Source organism: Melanotaenia boesemani, chromosome 13 (genome assembly GCF_017639745.1).
Source record: "Melanotaenia boesemani isolate fMelBoe1 chromosome 13, fMelBoe1.pri, whole genome shotgun sequence".
Lineage (NCBI taxonomy): Eukaryota > Metazoa > Chordata > Actinopteri > Atheriniformes > Melanotaeniidae > Melanotaenia > Melanotaenia boesemani.
This window is the reverse complement of record NC_055694.1, coordinates 2,920,649-2,940,425: the sequence shown is the minus strand read 5'-3', so window position 1 is coordinate 2,940,425 and position 19,777 is coordinate 2,920,649. Positions and strand designations below refer to the sequence as shown.

The following is a 19,777-nucleotide window of genomic DNA, read 5'->3' as shown; positions in this document are numbered from 1 at the left end:
CTGGCGGCGACGCCATAACCTTCCCTACGCAGACGCCACACAAGTATAAATCCAGCTTAATAATTGATGCGTACGTCATGCACGCCTGCACAGCTGTATGCGGAGGGTAAAAGAGGCACTGAAGCAGGGAGCTTCCTACAAGTGGATTTCAGAGATCCTTTACTGGTATGTTATGTGCACATTGTTGCACTTTGTTATCTGTTGATTTTAAAGTATGTTATAAATAAAGTTGCAGTTTCAGTATTTTGGAGATGTTGTGCCAAATCTCACATTTCAACGAATCTACTCGATCGAACTGTTAACCCGTCATTACCCGAGCATATTTTTCTCAAAACTGCATATTCTAAATAAAATGAGTATATCTCTGCAACCAGTGTTGGGTAGTAACACGTTACTAGTTACTAGCCATGACAAGCCCCATCAGGTCCCAGCAAGATTTTGCAATCAAAGTCTGATTCACAGCGATGCGGAGCCGAGAACGACTACAACCGCAAACCCAGTTCACTGATGAGTCCATCCGAGTGACTGAGAGGGCGTAGAGTTGGAGAGGAAGAGCTAACTAGTTACTAGTAAAGCTGGATTTATGCTTGGCGACGTCTGAGTGCGGTCGGTTACGGAGTAGCTGACGCTGGTGAGTTTGCTTTGCACTTGAGTGTAGGGGGTACACGTGGTTTTGGTGTCGTGTTACAGTTTCTCCTCCCAACCTGAAGGTGGCAGCAGGGGTGGTATCGGCTGGTAAACTCACCAGGTCAGAGTTCTTTTGATGGTTCACTTCAGTTCGGTGGTATTTTCTGTTTTAAAACAACAATGGTGTCCAGTATGGTTCAGTGTTTTTATCAGCTTGTGGAAGATAACGAAGAAATAATTTGATCAGCTTCTCATCAACTTGATCCGCTGGTTAATGTTTTTAAAAATGGTGGTTACCACAGAAATTCAGCAAGAAGATCCAGATATCCGGCAACACGTGATCCCAAACTGACCAATCACAAGGGAGTACCTCCACGTAACCGTTTGTGAAGCAGGGGTTCACGTCAGGTCTGAAAGAGGTGTGCATCGAGTCTCTGCGGAGCTACGTCGAGCCTACGGCAGTGAAGCAGACGCACACACCGCGCAACCATAAATCCACCTCAACACTGTTACTTCGGTATATATATTTTGACTAATATTTGAATACATTACTCAGGTCTGGTAAATGTACGTTTTAAAGTACTTTTTAAAGTAACTTAAATAAAGGTACCATTACCCTACGGTGTGTTAGTCCGTTACAAGCTAAATCACTACATCTTCGCCAGCAGCTTCTTCCTGTTTACAGCGGTGATGCGGCATGACATGGGCAGGGTTGAAAGTCCACTTGTCGGGCTTGTTCTTCTGTGAGGTGGCTTGTAAACATCATCAGTGGCAGGTTTTTGGGCAGGTTGCTAACTTGGGCTTCCTCTGCTCACAGAAGTGCTCCTGATTCTCTCACAGCTGTCTACAGTAAAGCAGTAAAGGATGCGGAAACATGAAAGCAGCCATCCTTTCTGTCAGGAACTAGAGATGTGACGTTCATGAACGAACTGATTCTTTGAATGGCAAATCGGAAACAGACACTGTGAGTTCAATCCAAAACATTTGCTAGAATTTGCACTGACTGCTCAAGTCGATCCTTTTTTATCTATATTTTTCCTATAATTTTTTAAATCTTGTATAGTAGATGTTATACAAGGACATATTTTGATTGTTTGTCCTTCTTTCATATTGTGAAATTATTTAAGATATTGTAAGAACGAGCCAGTCTTTTAAATGGCTCTTTGAAAGGAACGGCTCCTCAAGATCCGGCTCCCTTCAAAGAGCCATAAATCCCATCTCTATCAGGGAGTAGTGTTTCATTTCCTTGGTTACAGCAGGCGTCACCCCCCTACCCACGCACACACACACACACACTAACACAGACACACACACACAACTTCACTTGACAGAGAGGCAGAGACAATGCCCCCAAATAAGGATATATGGGAGAATTTTTAAGATTGTTCTTTTACAAAAGTAACTAAAAAGTTACTTTTAACAGAATTACTTTTTGGTGTAAGTAATCAAAAAAGTAACTGAGTTACTTTTAGAATAAAGCAACTAGTAACTGTAACTAGTTACTTTTTTCTGTACTGCCTGCAACCACAAAGTCTATTTAAGTTTGTAAACTTTGTAAAGATGTGTAAATCATAGTAAGTGTGTTGGTGGTGAAGAATAAATCAAGACGGCACAGCAACAACGCAAACCTGGATCAGCATCTCTAAGAATGATGCATCAGGTGCTCTACATCTCTACCAAATCAAAGTACAATGTGAGGACATAACTCTGCGAAGGCCCCTGATCCTGAATTAGAGATGTTTTAGTTCAGAAAGTCCAGGCGAGGTTTTCAAAATAGCCATTTTGGCACAATTTGGCAGCAACTGCTTTTTCTTATGCAATATATATATTTTAATTATATATTTAATTTTTATATCACTAATGGTTTTCAATACAGTCAAATACAACAATTCAACAAGAAAAAAATACACATATAATCACTACATGGCTGAGTGTGAACACACTCACCTGTAACGCCGTAACAGTTGACCAAGACATCAATAACGTCGTAAAAATATTCTTAAAATAAAAAAGAAACGCTCCGTCAGACTAACAAATGGGTTTGTAGACTGTTTATTTCCTCTTAGCTTGATGAATTCAGTGTTGTAATTTAAAAGGTGCATGCCAGCTAAAATAATGCTGAAAATAGCTTTAAATGTTATAGGATTTCACATTTTAACCCCAGATTTTGGCCACACAAATGTTACTAAAATGGCCCAAAATGAGCACATCTGAATTATTCAAAACATTTGCACACACACATGTAGAGTCATTGTGTTTTTGTTTTTAACATTGACCACGTACAGGCTGCTTGGGCGGATCAATACATCAATCTATATATATGTAAGCTGTATTTCTGAACCAATCATATTGAGAAACCCTGGTGCTAAAATGAGAACCATGAAGGAACTTTGTTTGTTTTGGAACAGTCCTACATAGACATGTATGTGTGTGTTTTCTGCAGCGTGGAGCAGAGCCCAAGGCTTTCCTGGGTGTATTCAATATGTTTAATTTTGAGCTTTTTGACAGCTGCATTATTCACAGACCAGCAGGAGGCTGACTGTTCTAACCTCCATCCACCCACCGTAGGGGGCTTTTCATCTCTGCTGGGGAGGAAACCACTCGCTCTCCTCAGGCTGAGGCTGACACAGTAACATATGCCTGCGTGGCTTCATATTACCACTGCATTTTTAAATAGTCATTCCTCTAAATCTGCTTTGCGTTACAGTTTATTTCTACAAACAAAGCAGTTAGTGAATAAATGACAAAGTGCAGAGGCAAACACTTCCCAGTAATCTCGCTTCTTTCACTTTGATGCTTGTCTAATTTACCAGAATGAAACTCAGATGTTGTGGATATGAGAGAAACTTTAAATTAATTTAACCCGTTAACGTCTGACCCAAGAAAACCTTGGGTCTGGACAGAAATTCAAATTTATTTAAAGTGGACATGCTTTTAAATCCTTCCTTTTCACATGTAAATCATTAATTTATGGTATTTATAAAGTAGGACCGCAATGCTTTGGTCTGAGCTCCTGGTTATTCTAGCTCCACAAACCCCTTGTTAACCCTGTTCTGAGGCGTGTCTTTAGAGCAACTCGTTTTGGTCTCTTTTGGTTTTGGTCGCAGAGAATTCCACTCCACCCCAATCGGCCATATTTGTAGTTTGATAGCAGCGATACAATTATCTACCAGCAGAGAAACTTTTTATCGGCAAGTTTACTAGAGATGTCAACAATGGAAAACATGTTCATCCAGCCTTACATATTCGAGTCCTCCTCTCTCCCTTTCTGTTCGTCCCTCACTGATAAGTTCCCCAAACACTTCCATGTATTTTTCATCATCCCATGCCGTCTCTACCAGCTGTTGTCCTCCCACCCCCAACACTACTTGTTCCACACTACCACAATATGAATAAGAAACAAGGCCTCAACATCGTTAAGGAGTTAGCTAATGAGAGCGTCAAGAAAGTTACTGAATGCATTTGGATCATGTGTTCCACTACACAAAACCGCAAAAAACAAAGCCAAATCATTTATTCAAAGCACACAGTACAGTTATATCCTCAGGTAGGAAGCTAAAAGTTAGCACACAGTGCAGTTACATCCTCAGGTAGGAAGCTAAAAGTTAGCACACAGTGCAGTTACATCCTCAGGTAGGAAGCTAAAAGTTAGCACACAGTACAGTTATATCCTCAGGTAGGAAGCTAAAAGTTAGCACACAGTACAGTTATATCCTCAGGTAGGAAGCTAAAAGTTAGCACACAGTACAGTTATATCCTCAGGTAGGAAGCTAAAAGTTAGCACACAGTACAGTTACATCCTCAGGTAGGAAGCTAAAAGTTAGCACACAGTACAGTTATATCCTCAGGTAGGAAGCTAAAAGTTAGCACACAGTACAGTTATATCCTCAGGTAGGAAGCTAAAAGTTAGCACACAGTACAGTTACATCCTCAGGTAGGAAGCTAAAAGTTAGCACACAGTACAGTTACATCCTCAGGTAGGAAGCTAAAAGTTAGCACACAGTTCAGTTACATCCTCATGTAGCCAGTCCTGACTCCCTGACCTGCCACCAGCCCTCTGCGTTGTGTGAATTATCCACGGAGACCAGGGAAATTCAGCCCAAACACTTGGCGTATTTATTCTGTACAGAATAACAGGATGCAGCATATGAGAAACCGTGTAAATGCAGCCGACCTGAGACTCCTTCCTCCACAGCAGCCGGAAGCAGACTGAGGCAGAGCACACAATACTGACACAATACATATAAAATAAAAAAGAAAAACAATTGTACAAGGCATAAAAAAAAATACACAATGGAGACAACATACCTGTACAGAATAACAGGATGCAGCATATGAGAAACCGTGTAAATGCAGCCGACCTGAGACTCCTGCCCGTGACAAGAAACCCCGTATGAGTTTAACATGAAAACGAAACCGCAACCGAGGCTAACACACGTGACGTCGGCTAGCTAACACTCATACTGCTGCATATGGCTTACGGCTCGTCAAAATCAATTCGTTCTTCACTAGTTACAAACAGACAAATAACACCTGAACATCATAACAAAGCAACCTCTTTGCATTCGGTCTCAAAAGAAACTTTAAATCGCTAAGTTTACAAGCACTAGTGCCGGCTTACCTTCCTCCACAGCAGCCGGAAGCAGACTGAGGGAGGAAGTGCTGCACCCACAATGACATCCCGAACGTAAATTAAAACAACGAAACCCCAAATTAGTTTTTTTCTTTCCAAAAGAAAATAGAAAGGTAATGCTTCCAAACAGTAAACCAAATAAAAACAATAATAACAAAAATCTTAAAACGAATGAAGGATTTTCGGTGGAATGTTTTACATTTCTTTTTCCTTCACGTTACATTCACCCCTCCAAACTGACACCAAAATCCTGATTCTTAACCACACTGGGTAAACAACGCTGTAGGACGTCCATTTATGACAAGCATGGGTAATCACAAAGAAAATCATCTTTACATTCGGCTGAACAAGCCACCTGGACACCAGGTCTAGAAAAATAAGAGGGTGATCAAACCTCAATCTCTCATGGAACGGATGGTGCCTTTTACACCAAACCACCCAGCTTACTCACGCCCTCTGTCACACATGTAAATTCACATATACATCATATGGTGCCATATTCAACTAATCAAAATGAGCGATGTTTACTTCATTAAAACAGTGTGAGAAGAGACTGGGATTTCTTACTAAGTGAACCGGTAAACCCCCTGATGCTAAATGACTTCTGAGTCATGGCCTCTACTAAACGGTCCACCTTTTTGACAACCCTCCCAACGCGGGTCCGTACTACACCCGGTGCATCTGTTTGTGAGCAGTGCCGACTGACTTGCCCCTGATCTCCATCACCCAAAGGTACTGAAGCTGCGACAACTACTGAATCATGGTCTGCTTCAGCTGCAGGTGACACAACTAAACAGCTGGAGTCTGCCGAACCATCAGCCTCAGCACCTGGCGCATGTATGCTCATCAGTTCATTATTCATGTCGACTGATCCACTACTGTCGCTTTCAGTTTCATCCGCTGATGAACAGGTGAGATCTCCAATATGAGACTGATCCTCCAGACTGTCAGAGCCGCACAAAGTCTCATTCATGTCTTTGTTGCCAGATTCAACAGGTAGGAAACTGATATCCAAGATGAGGTTACGATGCACAACTTTTGTGTTTCCCCTGGCATCCTCCAACTTGTATATGTGTGTCTGAGGCTGTTTGTCAATCACTGTGTACATTGTCGACTCCCATCTGTCAGCAAGTTTCCTTTTGCCCCTTTCACCCTTGTTGGCAAGAAGAACCCTGTCTCCTTCGTTCAGCTCGAATCCTTTGACTTTCCTATTGTAGCACCTAGCGTGTTTGTTTTGCTCTTTCGTTGCATGTTCTTGAGCAATGCTTGCTGCCACTTTAAGGTGCGACACGAGTTCTTTGCTGTAGTTGCCATAATCAACCACCACTGGATCATGCAGCACCTGCTGAAACATGACATCAACAGGTAGTCTCGGGACACGGCCAAACATAAGGTGAAAAGGAGCATAGCCAGTTGTCTCATGCACTGTTGCATTATATGCAAATGTCAAAGTTTGTATTTGTTGAGGCCATTTGGCTTTTTCTCTGAGTGGCAGTGAACGGAGCATATTCCCCAGGGTCCTGTTAAATCTTTCAGTCCCCCCGTTCCCCATAGGATGGTACGCAGTGGTGTGCGATTTGGAGACTCCAGACAGTTTAAGCAGCTCAGATATCAGTTCACTCTCAAAGTTGGCTCCTTGATCCGTGTGAATGCGCTGTGGAAACCCATACACACAGAAGACATGATCCCACAACTTTCTGGCGACCTGCTTCGCGGTTTGGTTTGCACATGGGAAGGCGTGGGCCAGCTTTGTAAAGTGGTCCGTCAGGACAAGGACATCCACTGAACGCTGCCTGCGGTCTTCCGCACTCCAAAAATCCAGACACACCAGCTCCATGGGCGCAGATGTTTTAATGCTCTCAAGCGGGGCCCTGGCGGAAGGTTCTGGGGTCTTGGCCACTATACATCTTTGGCAACACTTAACATAACTTTTGATCTGTCGTTCCATTTTTGGCCAAAAGAACCGTTGCCTTGCTAAGTGTGTTGTTCTTTCCTGCCCTTGATGCCCTGCTAGGTCATGCACACCCTGCAGAGCCTTCTCCACCAACCCACATGGCACAACAAGCTGATGCCTCTTTTGTTTATTTAAAGTGTCTTTACTCAACCTGTAAAGGACCCCATCAAGGACTTTGAGCCTTTCCCAGTGCTTTATGAGGGCAAGAGCCCCCAAATCCATCCCGTCCCTTTCTCTCCTGGAAGGTTTTCTTTTCCGAGCCAGAAAGGTCAGCACTTGAGAAATGCTCAGATCTTGTTCTTGGTGTCGTCTAAGTTCATCTAAGGGGATGATGGGCCCTGAGTCCAGTTTGGTTATCCCGATTTGTTGGACTATCTGGACTAACTGAGTTGCCCTCGACTCCACAGCTGTACTCCACTGATTGTGCACATCACAGAGAGCTTTTGTTACTGCATGGTCTGGGAGATTGGTCGGGCGAGTTTGAGTCAGCTCTTCCACACCATGACACTGAACTTTCAAACGGAACAGATCCTGGACTCCATTCTCACCAACCCCTTCAGACTCAGCTAGCAACCGTTCGTAACACTCCGTGATGAGTCTGTGCCCCACTGTTTTAGCAAAGGGGTCTCTGCTCAGGGTGTCTGCCACAATGTTCTTGCTACCTGCGATGTGCTTTAGGTCGAAAGTGTAAGGAGCAAGCTTGGCAACCCAACGTTGTTCACAGGCGTCAAGCTTGGGCTTGGTCATGATGTACGTTAGTGGATTGTTATCCGTCCATACTGTGAAGGGGTTGCCCTTCAACCAATGGCTGAACTTCTCGCACACGCTCCATTTTAGCGCCAAAAACTCGAGCCTGTGAGCGGGATATCTCTTCTGAGAGCCACTCAGGGTCTTACTTGCGAAGGCTATGGGTCGTGCTTTGCTCTCACCAGCTGGTATCTGTGATAACACAGCGCCAAGACCATCCAAAGAAGCGTCGATCGATAAAATGAGTGGGCGTGTGAAATCAGGGTGAGCAAGGACCACACAGTTCAGCAAGCCCTCTTTTAGCTTGTCCAAAGCAACACCACATTCCTCAGTCCAATCATCAGGCCTTAACTTCCTGTAAGTTCGTGCTTTAGTTTTCATTTTCCCTTTTCTTTTCTGTCCAGCAGTAAGAGCGAAGAGCGGCTTAGCGACGGACGAGCAATTTGGGAGGAAGTGTTGGTAATAAAAGACCATTCCCAAAAAAGATTTAATACGTCGCACTGAGGGTGTGCACCCGTCGTCCTCCATGAGGTCAGACTTTGACATTTTGGAGATGACTTCCACCTTCGACTGGTCAACAGCTACTCCATCACCGTTAATGACATGACCCAAGAACTTTACAGACACCTGCATGAGGTGGCACTTTTTGGGACTCAGCTTGAGGTTATGTTCCCGCAGCCGCTGGAAAACAACCCTCAACCTCTCCAAAGCTTCCTCTTCAGTAGGCGCAAAGACAAGTAGGTCATCCAAATAGCACAGGAGACTGCTGAAGTTGAGGTCTCCAAATATGCTCAACATCATGCGCATGAAAGAGGCTGGGCTGTTGCAGAGTCCTTGTGGCATCCTGTTGTATTCATGCAGCCCTAATGGTGTGGTAAAGGCTGTGTACTTTTTGTCCTCTTCAGCCATGGGGATGTTGTAGAAACCGGATGTTAGGTCCATTGTGCTGAAGTAGGTGTTCCCTCCCAGAGCAGCTAGACAGTCAGACTGGTGTGGAAGTGGGTGGGCGTCCTTGAGTGTTCTGGCATTCAACCATCGAAAATCGGTGCAAATCCTCAGACTGCCATCCCTCTTCCACACCATTACCAGCGGAGACGCGTACTCACTCACAGACTTGCGTATTATCCCCTGCTCCTCCATCTCTGTCAACACCTGCCGTAACTTATGGTAATGAGCAGGGGCTACTCTTCGATAAGGAAGACGGAAGGGGCGGTCGTCGGTAAGTCGAATACGGTGGACAAAGCCCTTCACCTCTCCGCAGTCCAGCGCATGCTTGGAGAAAATGTCATTGTACTGCTCAAGAAGCTGGACCAGTTTTTCCTTCCCTTCAGGCCCAGCACGGCAAGAGTGAATATCAAGGTCACAAAGACCGACATCCTGCAGTCTCTGTTCAAGATCCGACAGGCTGGAACGCTCAGTGTTTTCCTCTGCAGCCATTCCATCCGTCTTTGCGGTGCCCTGGAAGATCTCCACATCTTCCATGGCCACGCAGGGTGAAACATCAGCTAATTTGCTATTCTTTTTCAATGTGATGGGTTTGTCAGACAGATTGGTAATCTTCATGGGCACCCACCTGTCACCCCACAGAGGTGTGACTACACGACCAACCAGGATGTTTCGTGGCATGGACTTAGATGAGGTAGGTTCAACAATAACCGTACTCCCAGGTGACATGGGGGAGTTACTGGGCAGCCTTCCCCAAACGAGGTGTTCTTGTCTGGCGAGAAGAGTGACTGCTTGTCTAAGCTTTACTGTCCCGATCTTGTTTGGCATTTCCTCACCCCTCCAACGCGATGTGTTTGCCATGAGATCCAAAAACTGCTCACACTTGGGGGATGCCACAGAGCTGCAAGAGGAGATGAGACGCCAGTAATCCTCGCTACCTTTTAGCTGATGCATGAGGAACTTTATCACATTCGTACCAATTATGAGGTCATCCCTCTGTCCTGCCACAACAAGCACTGGAACAATGCAGCTCTGTCCGTAAACCTTAAGCTCCACCTCATACATGCATTTGGGCTTTGTGAGTTTTCCACCACATCCCACAAGAACAATGTCCTGCTCTAAAGCAGGCATGTCAAACTGGTCCAGCAAAGGGCCGTGTGGCTGCAGGTTTTTGTTCCAGCCAGCCAAGAGCACACAGTTTGACCAATCAGCTGTCTGAAGACTGAGATCAGTTGATTGAATCAGTCAAATTTGGTGTGCTGCTGCTTGGTTGGAACAAAAACCTGCAGCCACACGGCCCTTTGCTGGACCAGTTTGACATGCCTGCTCTAAAGGCTTGGGCTTAGGTAATGCGTGTTCTTTGAGCATCTTTTTCTCCGCTTCCTCACTGAAAGTACATGCCATAGAGCCTGAGTCTAACATTCCACGCATTTGAAACTTTTGATTTACACAAACAGGGGCATAAAACAGGTCATCATAAGGCTCTAACCTTTGTGTATTCTGCAGGACTACCCTAGCGCCAGGTGGTGCTGCCCCACATGCACTTGCATAACATTGTTCAGGCTCGCTATCCATATTGAGGGTTTGCACATCACCCACACATCCCCTCCCCAAATGTGGGTTACTTAGTTTAAATGTTGCTGCTCTGCGGGACGGGATGTGGCTTGTGGGGTGTGTCTCGAATCCTTGCTATGGCAGTTTCTTTTGATGTGGCCAGGTTCGAAACAGGACAAGCACAAACGTTCCTGTCTACAGTGTGCGAGGGTCGAATGCTCTACAGACTGACAAACCTTACAAAGCTTTCTCTGGGGTTGGTTGGGAAAAGGTTTCCTGAATGTTGCTTGATTGTTCTGGGTGAGTGTACGGTCAAGCAAGTTAATGAGGGTTTTCATGCAGTTATCATCTGGCTGGGAGATGGAGTGAACACTGGCCTCAGCTTGGGCAGGAGGTTCGACCGGACAGTGGAGCGGGACAGATTCCTCTGAAGCGGGTATTTGGACATGAGATGTCATGCGCCTTACTAAATTGGGAGGATTTGGTTTGTTGGACTGGCGCTCTCTCATCTCGAGCTGGTAGCGATCGACATGCCTTTGTATTTCACCAGCCGTCCACTGATCCGGTGCCTTAAAGCGCAATACTGCGGCGAGAGCGGGATCCGGGCAGTGCTTAACAAACATCATCGTTACTTCCCTTCCAGGGTCGTCTATATGTCGCCCTTGTCTACTCAGACCCTCCTCAGCCGCATCGATTGCCTTGTTGAGACGAAACCAGTATTCCACAGGATTCTCCCCACCCAAAGGCACAGTGCCATAAAAGTCTGCGAGAGGCATAGTGGAGCAAGTTGTCTCACTGAAGTGTTGCTTTAGTATGTCTGTGATGACTTTTGGGTTCTCATGAGGCTTCAATGTTGGGTTGCTACGAAGCGTCACCTTCACAATATCTCTAGCTTTACCCATTAGTTTGGTTAACATTTCCTGGTGTTGCTCTCCAAGCAGTACACCTCTCTTCCTCAGATATGTGTCCATAAGCTCCTCCCACTCGTACACTGAGAGCTTGTCTGACCCATCTCCTCTAAAACTAGGAGGTTCTTTCACATCAGTTTGCATGACCAGTCGTATGCCAGTTAAGTTAGGTAAGCTATCAGTGAGTGGCTGGCCTGCACCCGAGTCCTGGATCTGTGCACCTTTACTCGCCTCTGATTTGCTCTCCTCTTTTAACTGAGCTGATATCACTTGGCCCACTTGTTGAGCTATGTGTGTGATAAGGTGATTTAAAGCTGGGTCACTAACATCTGGGATGGCTGATAATTTGTCAGCGGGGTTGCGAGAAAGGGATGTTTGGTTTGGTAACCGAGTTGAACTAAAGGCTGGTGAGCCCACATTCTCAGAACCCCTAACAGGTGTATCACAGAGCCTCTTCAAAAACCTACCCCTGCCTATACCAAGAACATAATCTGTGGGTGGGACACCATCATCATCATCAACTTTTGTTACATTATAAGTTGCCATTTTTCCTCTTTTATGCACAAATATCAGAAAATGAAAATCCACTTATAGAAAAAACAATAAATTATGACTGAATTATCTCTTCAACAGTCCATTAAAGTAAACCACAGGAGAGAAAGAAAATAATTTTTTTTTTTTTTTTTTTTTTTATATATATAGGCCAAAGTAGTCTTTGTTCTTTCTCTCTCTCTTTTTTTTTTTTTGAAAAATCAAGTACAAAAAAAACAAGTCACTGTCCTTTAAAACGTAACTTAAATACCACTTGTCAAAGTGAGCTTTGAGTTGTTGGGCAGCAATCCCCGGTGATCAAACAGGCGTTGATTCGCGATGGATCCGGGTCACGGCACCAATGTAGCCAGTCCTGACTCCCTGACCTGCCACCAGCCCTCTGCGTTGTGTGAATTATCCACGGAGACCAGGGAAATTCAGCCCAAACACTTGGCGTATTTATTCTGTACAGAATAACAGGATGCAGCATATGAGAAACCGTGTAAATGCAGCCGACCTGAGACTCCTTCCTCCACAGCAGCCGGAAGCAGACTGAGGCAGAGCACACAATACTGACACAATACATATAAAATAAAAAAGAAAAACAATTGTACAAGGCATAAAAAAAAATACACAATGGAGACAACATACCTGTACAGAATAACAGGATGCAGCATATGAGAAACCGTGTAAATGCAGCCGACCTGAGACTCCTGCCCGTGACAAGAAACCCCGTATGAGTTTAACATGAAAACGAAACCGCAACCGAGGCTAACACACGTGACGTCGGCTAGCTAACACTCATACTGCTGCATATGGCTTACGGCTCGTCAAAATCAATTCGTTCTTCACTAGTTACAAACAGACAAATAACACCTGAACATCATAACAAAGCAACCTCTTTGCATTCGGTCTCAAAAGAAACTTTAAATCGCTAAGTTTACAAGCACTAGTGCCGGCTTACCTTCCTCCACAGCAGCCGGAAGCAGACTGAGGGAGGAAGTGCTGCACCCACAATGACATCCCGAACGTAAATTAAAACAACGAAACCCCAAATTAGTTTTTTTCTTTCCAAAAGAAAATAGAAAGGTAATGCTTCCAAACAGTAAACCAAATAAAAACAATAATAACAAAAATCTTAAAACGAATGAAGGATTTTCGGTGGAATGTTTTACATTTCTTTTTCCTTCACGTTACACTCAGGTAGGAAGCTAAAAGTTAGCACACAGTACAGTTATATCCTCAGGTAGGAAGCTAGAAGTTAGCACACAGTACAGTTACATCCTCAGGTAGCAAGCTAAAAGTTAGCACACAGTACAGTTATATCCTCGGGTAGGAAGCTAAAATTTAGCACACAGTACAGTTACATCCTCAGGTAGGAAGCTAAAAGTTAGCACACAGTACAGTTACATCCTCAGGTAGGAAGCTAGAAGTTAGCACACAGTACAGTTACATCCTCAGGTAGGAAGCTAAAAGTTAGCACACAGTACAGTTATATCCTCAGGTAGGAAGCTAAAAGTTAGCACACAGTACAGTTACATCCTCAGGTAGGTAGCTAAAAGTTAGCACACAGTACAGTTATATCCTCAGGTAGGAAGCTAAAAGTTGGCACACAGTACAGTTACATCCTCAGGTAGAAAGCTAAAAGTTAGCACACAGTACAGTTATATCCTCAGGTAGGAAGCTAAAAGTTAGCACACAGTACAGTTACATCCTCAGGTAGGAAGCTAAAAGTTAGCACACAGTACAGTTACATCCTCAGGTAGGAAGCTAAAAGTTAGCACACAGTACAGTTATATCCTCAGGTAGAAAGCTAAAAGTTAGCACACAGTACAGTTACATCCTCAGGTAGGAAGCTAAAAGTTAGCACACAGTACAGTTATATCCTCAGGTGGAAAGCTAAAAGTTAGCACACAGTACAGTTACATCCTCAGGTAGGAAGCTAAAAGTTAGCACACAGTACAGTTATATCCACAGGTAGGAAGCTAAAAGTTAGCACACAGTACAGTTATATCCTCAGGTAGGAAGCTAAAAGTTAGCACACAGTACAGTTACATCCTCAGGTAGAAAGCTAAAAGTTAGCACACAGTACAGTTATATCCTCAGGTAGGAAGCTAAAAGTTAGCACACAGTACAGTTACATCCTCAGGTAGAAAGCTAAAAGTTAGCACACAGTACATTTACATCCTCAGGTAGAAAGCTAAAAGTTAGCACACAGTACAGTTACATCCTCAGGTAGAAAGCTAAAAGTTAGCACACAGTACAGTTACATCCTCAGGTAGAAAGCTAAAAGTTAGCACACAGTACAGTTATATCCTCAGGTAGGAAGCTAAAAGTTAGCACACAGTACAGTTACATCCTCAGGTAGGAAGCTAAAAGTTAGCACACAGTACAGTTATATCCTCAGGTAGGAAGCTAAAAGTTAGCACACAGTACAGTTATATCCTCAGGTAGGAAGCTAAAAGTTAGCACACAGTACAGTTACATCCTCAGGTAGAAAGCTAAAAGTTAGCACACAGTACAGTTATATCCTCAGGTAGGAAGCTAAAAGTTAGCACACAGTACAGTTACATCCTCAGGTAGAAAGCTAAAAGTTAGCACACAGTACAGTTACATCCTCAGGTAGAAAGCTAAAAGTTAGCACACAGTACAGTTATATCCTCAGGTAGGAAGCTAAAAGTTAGCACACAGTACAGTTACATCCTCAGGTAGGAAGCTAAAAGTTAGCACACAGCACTAACAGAAGCAGAACACACGATGCTAATACTATCAAAACGAAGGTCGGTACATCATATCAACATACAAAATGCATGTCTAAAATAAAGCTTGATGTAATTTTAGCGTTATTTGGAGCTTACCACTTTGCTGTGTCCGTCATTTCCATACAGAGAAGAAACCGATTCATTCAGACGCAGTCTTTCTGCAAAACCATCTTAATACTGGCGGAGATTGCTGAAGAACTCGTCCTTGAAGTACTTTGTGCAAACAAAAAATACTTTCCCCACTGATATCGGTAAATTTCCGTGAAAAATTAAATCCAACCAGGCACTTCGAAGAGGCTCTGATGCCGAGGGGGTGATGTAAGGAATTGTGTGGGTTGATACACACAACTACACATTTTGACTTGTCTATTGGCAACTTTGACATAACTAAACGTGGACTACAGAATCGCTTTGAGGGGGGGGACAGATTCACAAAATTGGATACCCGGAAGTTCATGACCTTATTTAGCAGACCCACAGCAAATATTGTAACGTATTAGATAAGAAAACGTAATAGAGAATAGAGAAAACTAAACAGACTGAAAAATATGACCCAAAAAGAATATAAAGATATATACACAGCATCAGGAGAGAATGTATTTAAATTTCCTGCACTGATAAACACTAATAGTGCACAAAAACATGTATTTAAGGGCTAAAATCTGTAATCTTTATTTGGCCCTTTAACAAATTTGTAAAAGAACAAAAAAGAATATATTGCATGTATGAGCGGTGTATTACTGTGTGATCTGTCAGAATTATTGCAGTGCAAGCGGCATCCACCAGGGGGCAGAAACATTACAAGGTTTTGACCAGTAAGTGATGCCATATGTCTCAGAAACATTATGTATTATATATGATACATTATAGGGATCAGCCCTTGAACATATTTGTTGTTGTTGTTTTGTGTTTTTTGGGGGATAATTGACACCATAAATAATATTTTACCATCTTAGTTCTTTGACTCTTATAAATCAACAAATAAAACATTATACTACAAACTAAGGGTGTAAATCGCAAGTTCGATCATGATACCATATTGGATCAATTCAGTTGATAACTGGATGTTTGGGACCCGTTAATTTCCTGTGTTACAGTAACAGGCTTGAAGCATATGATGGAAACACATTAAATTACTGTCCTCTGCAGTAACCATTTACATTGCCCTGTTTTCTGTGGTCCCGGTACGTAATTTTTGATAAATGGTCTGTGTTTATATACACTTTCATTCAAAGTGCTTTACATTATACATCACATTCCCCCATTCATACACACATTCACGCTGCCATGCAAGGCGCTCAATCACGACCCATCAGGAGCAATTTGGGGTTCGGTGTCTTGCTCAGGGACACCTTGACATGAACTTGACGGGCCGAGGAATGAATCAGCAACCCTCAGGCTACAAAACGACCACTCTACCCACTGAGCCAAGCCGCCCGCTGTAATTTTTAACAATTAAGTTAAGCGAACACGTAAATAAGTATTGAGTGTTGAAACAACCCTGTGGTTTAGTCACGTATTTCTGTGAGATCAGACAAAAGTCCAGTTTGGGTCGCAGGGAAGCCCATCCCAGCAGGTAGCAGGCGAGAGGCAGCTGGACTGAAAAAAACTTATTAATAACAAATCTTGAATTCAGAAGAATTGTCTCGTTAAGTTTCTCTTATTTTAAGATCTTTTTTCTCAAATAGTGCTGGGTGGCTCGATCCAAATATCAATGATATCAACACCATTGCTGATATCGATACTGATCGATACCGGTGTGACAGCATCGATACTTTATAGCCTTACATTAGATTATTGACATCTTCATAAATAAGGAGGGTAAAGCGGTTATTGGTGGTCATTGAGATAAGGCCAAAATTGGATTTTTATGGTGTGAGTAACAACTTTATTGTTCATGCATTAGTAAATTAAAAATGAAGGATTAATGGAACTCTTTGCATTAATGCATTCATTTAATTATACTACCACTTTATTTATTTGGTATTGGATCAATACCAGAGCCTTCAGTATCACACACCCCTACTCTCAAAGAAATAAAGAAACAACGCTGACGGACAAGCTAAAGGAGGACCAGCCCGGCACTGGAAGGTGGACCTGATTAGACAGTTGATGACTAAATACGAGGCTGTTCAGCTGCTGAAAGCTCCACTATGTTCACCAGCTCCTGTCACACACTGCTGGGATTCTCCACCTGGGGTCAGGACCCAGTTGTTGTTTTCAGTGAAAACTGCTGAAAAAGAAGAAACAAAGAGAAAAAAAAGAAAGAATATAGCAGTTGAGAGGAGAACATTAACCAGCAGAAAAGCTGAAAATGACATGGAACTCAGGGGCTGAGTGGAGCGGATGCTTTCGGGTCATAACTCTCTGCAGGTTCACTGACCTCTTTCACACTGTCATTCCATAAAATATAACATTTATTGTGACTTTATAGCAACCAGAAGATTTACCAGGGTTTAAATCCAAGATGTGCTCTGTGCATGAGGCAGTAAAAAAGACTTTTTCCTGCAGCTCTGCAGCCTGAACGTAACATCACAGGTATGAGGCCACACTGAAAGAAGCAAATTAAATGAGGAGCCGCTTCCTCCAGCGGGAGTGGAACATGGCCAGAACACAACTTTATTTATATGTGTGTATGGCTGGTTTTTGTCATAGTTATTAGAACAGCATCCAACTGATTTGACTCAGAAGTGAGAACTAGCATGCGTCATAAGAGACGTCCAGTCATGGAGTGTGTAAAATTACGAACACACACAACCAATAAATGCCACTGGCTGTCAGCGTGATAATGGGCCGGTTGAGTGAGGGGGGTTAAAGGGCTCCCTTCTCCTTTACCAGCTGAAGGATTTGCAGGATATCCAGAAATCTGCTATGTGTTAGTGAGTCACACTAATGGATCAGCGTCTCGTTAAAAGTCTGCTGCTGGTACCAGTTTATCGCCCTGGAGACGGCTGAAGGGGGTGGATCAGAAGTCCAGTCGGGTCTTTGATCAGTTGCAGGGATGAGTTATTAATAAACACAGGTTTTCTCGTCTTTCTTCTGCTGTCCATTCCCTCTGTTGTTCCTCAGCTATGCTTTTCTCACTGATGGAGGATTTGAAGCTCTAGCCGATCACTGAGATGTAGAGTTATGACATCAGTTAGATTATAATTACACAACTGGAAATACTCAAGTATAAGGGGACTGACGTTTCCGGCCAGATAAGAGCGCGCTATCACACCAAAGAAAAATAAATCCCTGGCATTTATCTTAAGTGATAACAGCCTTAACTTTCCTGGTCCAGAGCTGATAAGCCTGGTCCATAGCCCCCCTCCCCGCTTCATCTGAGTTGTGTGGTTGAGCTCTGTGTTCTTCACCAGCACATTTTAGCAGCTCTTGGATCTGGTTTCATAAACTTCAACAAGAAAAATCCTAAAAGAAGAACTTTAACCACTCGGGTCTCCTGCATCTTGTTCCACATTGTTTTATCTAAATGAGGCAACTTTGGTAGCCATGGAAATGGCAAGATGAAGTAAAAAGATTTGTTGTAGGGCATCTTAGATAAAGCACAGGAAGCGCTATTGGGAAAAGGTTTCTACCTTTGCCGTTTATACCCTATAAAGACCAACATTTCTGGGGCTGCAAGAGTACTAACAAGCACCCACTGTTGAGGCTACAACAGCTGTACCTTTGAGAATATCATCCCAGTTGCAACCATTTTTACCCTTAAAGGTACTTTATGAAGTACTTTATTTGCTGAGAGTGTATGGTTTGGTCTGAGGGTTACATGCCAGTTACATACGACTCCGTTGGAGGGGCTGTCCATGAATCTGTGGTGAAAGAGCACATGCTCACCTACACTATCATCAGACAACTACTTCAGTCTTTGCACTGTAAACTCAGGCTCAACTAATTCCAGCAAACTTAGCGAAGCTTCACTTTCACTGATAGAAGCATGTCTGGAGTTATAATCTTTGAGATGAGGATGGTTTTTTGCTTCTCATGTCTAACATCAAACACACCTTGTCTGCTATTGACTGCCAAACTAGTAATGTCAATGTATAGAAAGAGATCTGCTGCAGTGAGGTGACAGCGAGTGATGCATTATGGCCACTAAATGACCGACTCTTACAGAGTCAACCTCGTAAGCAGAGGAGAGGATCAGGAGAAGAACGACACAGAAGAGGAGATGAAGAGCAGAAGAAGAAGAGAGATCCGGGCGTTGGGGAGGGACAGGCATCTAACATTATCTGGTTCCGGGTCCAGGCAAGACTGCCAGCAGGCCTGAGAGCAGATGAGAGAGGTGGAGTAGAAGTCTGAGCAGCAAGGAGGAAATGAGGATTCATATAGATTTGATGGATTAGGGACCTGAGGCAGAACACCAGAGGGAAGAAGAAAATAAATTGGATGAAGACAGACAAAAAAAGACAATAGCTGCATGGAATTGGGTTCAGATGGAGACAAAATGAGAGATGACACGTTGTGGAAGAGAGGCAGAAGAAGAGATGGAGGAAAAGTAAAGAAAATGATGAAAATGAGTAGAGAGAAAGTGAAGAAACAGTAGAGAAAACCAAGAAGAGTCAAGAAAGAAAACAGAAAAATAAATAACATCGCCGCTGTGGAATAAAATGTAACGTCGGACTATTAAAACAAAACTGAATCATTTCCACATGCACACCATCTGCATTTAGCATGTTAGCATGCTAACATCTGCTAACTAGCACTATGAACCAAAGTACAGACAGAATTATTGTGAACCCTACAGAATCCTACCTCCACGCAAACTCTGACCCAGGCGTATGCACAGAATCAAGAAAAACAGGAAACGGCGACACCAACAGTCCAGAATAAAATCAAGGAAATGATGAGGTGGAGAGTCTGCTGCCAACATTTAGTCAGTAAACGAAAATGTGAACAGTAAGCTTTGGTCATTTATTCTGAGATCCAGCAGAGTTGGACAGACTGGAGCATCTAGAAGTGATGCAGAGATGTGATGAAGTGATGTGGAGTCTCTAGCTTCACCCTCTCCAACCACAGCTGCAGCCCCGCCCACCCAGCTGAAACACCCAGCAACTATAAAGAAATATTATTTAACACTAAATTAACTGCTACCAGTCTCAGATGTATATGTACATAT

General features: G+C 43.3%; 1 protein-coding gene and 1 long non-coding RNA gene across 2 annotated transcripts in view; one reads left to right on the top strand and one right to left on the bottom strand.

Annotated features, from left to right (window-relative positions):
• Window positions 1–19,777, top strand: part of xkr7 (XK, Kell blood group complex subunit-related family, member 7) — an 88,413-nt gene that overhangs the window by 52,115 nt on the left and 16,521 nt on the right. The gene's annotated exons all lie outside the window — the stretch shown is intronic.
• Window positions 12,332–13,092, bottom strand: LOC121651672. Its single transcript, XR_006012460.1, has 2 exons — window positions 12,551–13,092; window positions 12,332–12,451 (listed from the first exon to the last, which is right to left on the bottom strand). It is a non-coding gene; the product is annotated as an uncharacterized LOC121651672 (long non-coding RNA).